Source organism: Cydia fagiglandana, chromosome 26 (assembly GCF_963556715.1).
Source record: "Cydia fagiglandana chromosome 26, ilCydFagi1.1, whole genome shotgun sequence".
NCBI lineage: Eukaryota > Metazoa > Arthropoda > Insecta > Lepidoptera > Tortricidae > Cydia > Cydia fagiglandana.
Genome location: NC_085957.1, coordinates 8,401,105 through 8,406,946, shown reverse-complemented (window position 1 = coordinate 8,406,946; position 5,842 = coordinate 8,401,105).

Sequence of the window (5,842 nt, the reverse complement as noted above, 5' to 3'; positions counted from 1 at the left end):
CATTTACATCGAGACATTAAAAGAAAACTTAATTATACTCCCATCAACATTACATACACATACACGAGTTGGTACCTACACATTACTAATAGTTACTTAATACCCCCTTATTCATAAAACTTAACGGGCCTGATTTAGTTAAATCAAAGACATACCTATATGTAACTTCGTACTAGCAAAAAGAATAGATAGTATAGAGGGGTCCTGTCATTGTCAATTTTGTAGTCACGGTACATTTACTGCAGATGGCATACGATTAAAACTTAAAATAAAATTGAAAATATATAAAATAATCAAAATATGTTTACGGATAAATGATTCTTAATTTTTATTGTTCCATACTGACCCATGTTCTTTCACTGATATGTGTTAAAATTGTTAAATACCAAACGGTGTCGTTACCGCCATCTAACCGAGAATAGGCCAAAGGTAATGGCGCCATCTATTCGAGAATGACTTTTTCTTGGCCGTCCGAGGCACGTTTTTTTCTTAGACTTTATTTATCTTATACGGAGTTATATATATATCTGGTACTAGTATAAGATGAATAAAGTCTAAGGAAAAAAACGTGCCTCGGAAATCAAGAAAAAGTCATTCTCGGATAGACGCCGCACACACCTTTAGCCTATTCTCGGCTAGATGGCGTGGCGACACCGTTTTACATTTAACAATTTTAACACATAGATATCGGTGAATGAATATGGATCAAAATGATATAAAAATAATAAAATCATTTATCCACATATATACATTGTTTTTGATAAGTTTATACGTTCTCATTTTGAGTTTTAGGCGTGTGTCGATAGATGGCAGTAAATTTACTGTGACAGGACCCCTCTATACTATTCTTTTTGGTTAAATTATGTTTTATTCCTTTCTTACAAATACATAAGTCAAAATGACAGATAAGGACAAACGATTATTAGCTAATTGAGGCTTGTAGCGCGTTTATGAATAGGGGGGGTAAAGTTTAACTCTATTAAATCTAAAGTAAGGATGCTAAGCACTAAGAATTTCGGACAATGACCGGCCGTCTCGCATCTCTATCGCACGCGCATAATTACTGTCTTGCCCATGACACAGAATAAATAATAGTACTAGGTACAGAAGACTCACTCTCTAACAAAATGCGTCTGTTACGATCAGGACAGATATGGCCGCTAGGTGGCGACAGCACCACGCGCGGCTTATGGCTAGCCACCAAAATTGGTGTGGAACGGATGTACTGTTAGCTACCTGTAGCAAAGCGACGAAATCGAGGAGTGAGCCACGCCTGAGGGCCTACCGCGAACCACGTTCGACGTGTTGCCTCTCTATCGCACTTGTAAATTTGTACGTAAGTGTGACAGGGAGGCAACACGTCGAACGTGGTTCGCGGTAAGCCCTCTGTCCATGATGCCGGCGCGGCGGTCAATGTCACTGTGCGAGCGGGACAGCAATATAATTAATCGCGTACGATAGAGAAAGGACGTCGTGTCAATGTACGAAATTCTTCATGCTTTAGCATTCTTACTTTAAAGCAATCTTTTAGAGTTAGACCAAAAAAAGTCTGCAGCGACTTTGATAGCAGACGCAGTACAAGTATTATTTTAAACGTCAAACTTCTATGAATTTTTTTTTTAAACCATAATAAGTAACCTTTATTCAGAGACCAAACTTTTATATCCGCAACGCAGGCTTCGTCAGGGGTCTATGAAATTATAACTAGAGATGCCACGAATATTCGGCAACTATTCGGTATTCGGCCTATTCGGCCACTTTGCCGAATATTCGGTATTCGGCCGAATACCGAATATCTGTTACACCTACCTAAAAAGAAAAATTTCACAAAAAAATAACCAAAAACTTGTATATTTAATATCTAAAATGTATTTTTGGAAAGTGGTTATATAAGAAAGCAAGTTTTTGTACATTTGTTGATTCCAAAATATTTAATTTTTTATCATGGGTCTAATTTGATTGATTCTAACTACATGAATTAATTCTGTAATATAAAAGCCTCGGTAGAGAGTACCATTTTGTACCATTTGGAGTTGAAACTCTAGGTCCATGGGGTCCCAGCGCGCGTAAGTTGTTCGCAGAAATCGCGAAGCGTCTGGTTGACGTAACTGGTGACCGAAGAGCTGGCGGCTACCTCGCACAACGTATCAGTATTGCGATACAGCGGGGAAATGCCGCCAGCATCCTTGGTACAATGCCTCAGGGGCCTATTTTAGATTTAAGCTAGTTATTAATTTCGTTTAGTTGTACCACTGTATATAATAATATACCCAACTAGCAAATCTATGTGCTATAAAAGTTGAGAGCACGTTTTTATTTTCGCTTTTTGGTGCTATAAACGGTGTAAAAACAGTCGAATAAAAGTCCTGTAAGCGTTTACTCAACGCGAAAAGGCGCACTTATACAGACTAGAAGTGTTATAAAAATAGAGTAAGCGCTGTATAAGAAGCAAATCGATGCTGTAAGAGTTGAGTAAAAGTTGATATAAAGCGCTTCTAGTGTTTTAATAGCAACGATAGTGCTTTTATTCGATTATTTGTTCTATAAACATTATCAATTTGCTATTACTCAGTGAAAGTGTTCTATAAAAGCAGCCGCACTGCTTTTTCTCGGCAAAAATGTTTCGTAAAAGTAGCCGAATTGCTTTTACTCGGCATTTTAAATGTGTAAGAGTGCAGTAAATGCTTTTATTCAACAAATATGTGCTAAAAACGATCTCAGGTAAGCGATTATATTTCAATTATTTGATTAAGTTTGAGGCCTAATCGTCTTCACGTTATCTAATAAAACAAAAAGATACTTAAGTATTTTTTTACTGCTGTCATCCATGACATTTATTTTTACCGTGATTGTGTACATAAGTTTTTACTGTCTGTAAGTACACTTAATACAGTAAAACCTAGCGCGAAAAATACTTTATTGATAAAACCAAAGGCACTGGTTCATATATATTCATGGGCCGCCTATTTTCTTAAATTTCAATAAAAAAATATTAATTAAAATAAGTAAAAATTTGCTTACACGATCTAGTTTCTGTTATATCTCATTAATTCGACTATAAGTCGAGTAACTGCGTTTACTGCTACACTTATAGCACATGTTGTCGCCATGTTTATGGATTTATAGTCCGGTGGCCGACTGCATGAAACCCTACCTGATAAAAAAATAGAATAATCCTACTCTGTGGGGGTAGCTGACTTTTAGCAGCTTCAACTGCTCTTGGTCGGCCGTGGCTTAACTTGGCAAATTTTGCGCAAATGGCAAAAAAGTGGTACAAATATTCATCAAAAAAACAAAAGTGGTCAGCTACATCCTGTGTTGGCAGGTTCCTGTGTCCGACCGAATTTGTGGTACCACGTGAGCTACAATTTACTTCATAGAAAAATAGAATGTCACTTGTATGGTAAGATTGCTGCCATTCACATTTTTTTTAATGCGGACGGACTGCAAAAGCTATCACGCTAAGGTGAGGCCGACCAAGACATACGTCAACAAATTTAATGTAGGTATTACAATCAGTTTTTTTCATTCTATTTTTCGATGAGGTAAATTGTAGTTGTCACGTGGTACCACAAATTCGGTCGAACACAGGAACCTGCCAACACAGGATGTAGCTGACCACTTTTGTTTTGCTGTCCTCAAAGGCAGCTATCCTACCCTGCAAGTTTCATTCTATTATACGATGGGGTTTTTTTTTTTTGATGAATTTTTGTGCCACTATTTTGCCATTTACGCAAAATTTGCGAAATTAAGCCGTGGCCGACCAAGAGCAGTTGATGCTACTAAAAGTCAGCTACCCCTACAGAGTAGGATTTTCTATTTTTTTATCAGGTAGGGTTTCATGCAGTTGGCCACCGGACTATATTGAAACGTACAACATGGCTGACTTGTGCTGTTAATGTAGTTCAAAACTCTTTAAAAGTACTCTAAGCTGAATACATTTTGAATAAAACCTGTAAATACACTTCAGCTCCTATAACAGCGGTTTGAGCCCCATTACCCGAATTATGATATAAGCGCGCTGTTACAGCAGCATTGTTGCCAAATGGTTATTGGATTGCTTTTAATAGGCTTTTATAGCAACAGAGAAGAGAGTTGAGTAACAGTTGTATTAAAGCGCCTTATTCAGACAATTAGCTATTCTATAGCTGTTATATGATTTTAATAGAACAATTATGCTGAATAAAAGTGATTTAGTAGCGCTAATTCAGCATTTATTAAAAGGTGGAATAAAAGTGCTAAAAGATAGTGCTATAAACGTTTATACGACATGATTATAGCACTAATTAGCGAAAATTGCTAAATAGTCGAGTTAACCGCTATTATACGATATATTGGTGTTTCAACAACCGTAACTCGGCTGTTATACGATTACAGGCTGAGTAAATCAATTCTTATACGACTATTTTGCTAGTTGGGTATTGTTTGTAAATAAATGATTTCCATTCTGTTCAACATAAACATATATCTTAGCAAACATTGTGCTTTGTTGGCGAACAGTTTTCGTAATAATTGTGACTCATTAAGTACGCATGTTATGCCGAATATTCGGTCGCCGAATATTCGGTATTCGGCCGAGAGAGGGGGCCGAATATTCGGTATTCCGCCGAGAGAGGGGGCCGAATATTCGGTATTCGGTATTCGGCCAAATTCACTATTCGGGGCATCTCTAATTATAACGTATACAATGACACTTGCACTGCGTATGGTATCAAAATCGCTGCAGACTTTTGTTGCTCTAGATGCAGAGGGTCTACCGCGAACCATGTTCGACGAGTTGCCTCTCTGTCGCACTTGTAAATTCGTACGTAAGTGTGACAGAGAGGCTCAACTTCGAACGTGGTTCGCGGTAGGCTCTCTGCTCACAAACAAAATGAAAGGCGGAACTTTTTCCGTGTGTGTGTGTGTCCGTGCGTGTGTGCGTGATGTCTAGCTATTATACTAATTAATTTAAACTCAACTACTTACTTAATTAACAATAATATTTAATTTAACATTGCATTTCATAATTATACTATTTTTCAAACAGCTTGGTTACGGTGACAGATGTCGTCTCTGTACAATTTATAACCTTAAAATAAAACTCAAAATCTCGCAAAATTATTTTGAAATGTCACTTGTCACCGTAGGTACCCAATAAATTTGAAATATGTGTATGTACTATTATTTGCTTATTATATAGCTTATAAATAACATAAGTACGTTTCGAATACATTGCAAGTGACTAAAGTGAAAACATGCTAAATGTTTTTTGGCAAAAAGTGGCCTCAATTCCATTTTTTTTTCTTTAAAAAAAATATGAGATGTGTCACGTCGACACCCCTAATGAAACAGTAGGTATGTTGTATGATGTAGGTGTATTTGAGTGATTCCAAAAAGTTCAGTATGTCGGACATTTCCAAAAATGGATTCTAATGCGATGGAATTACCTCTATAGCCTCCTCCACACTCGTGCGCGAATCGCGGCGCGAAGCCGCGAACGTGAGTGTGGAGTCGATTTTCGCAGACAGCGAAATCGACTCCACACTCGCGTTCGCGGCTTCGCCCGCGATTCACGCGCATAGTCTGGAGGGGGCTAAAGGGTGATTTTCAGAATTAGCCGACAGGTTGAAGTAGTCAGAAACCTAAATATTTTTTATTACAATGCAAAAGATGACAGTTAAAAATACTACTGGGCAACAACATTTGGTATTACAATAAATTTATTTATTTAGAAATGTAACATTTAAGTAAGTAAAACGCGGCAAAAAAATATTTCTTCAATTATTTTTCAAAATATATAAAGAATTTTGAAGGAAATGTCATAGGGGCCCTCATTCGACGCGATTATAGTAACGTCGGA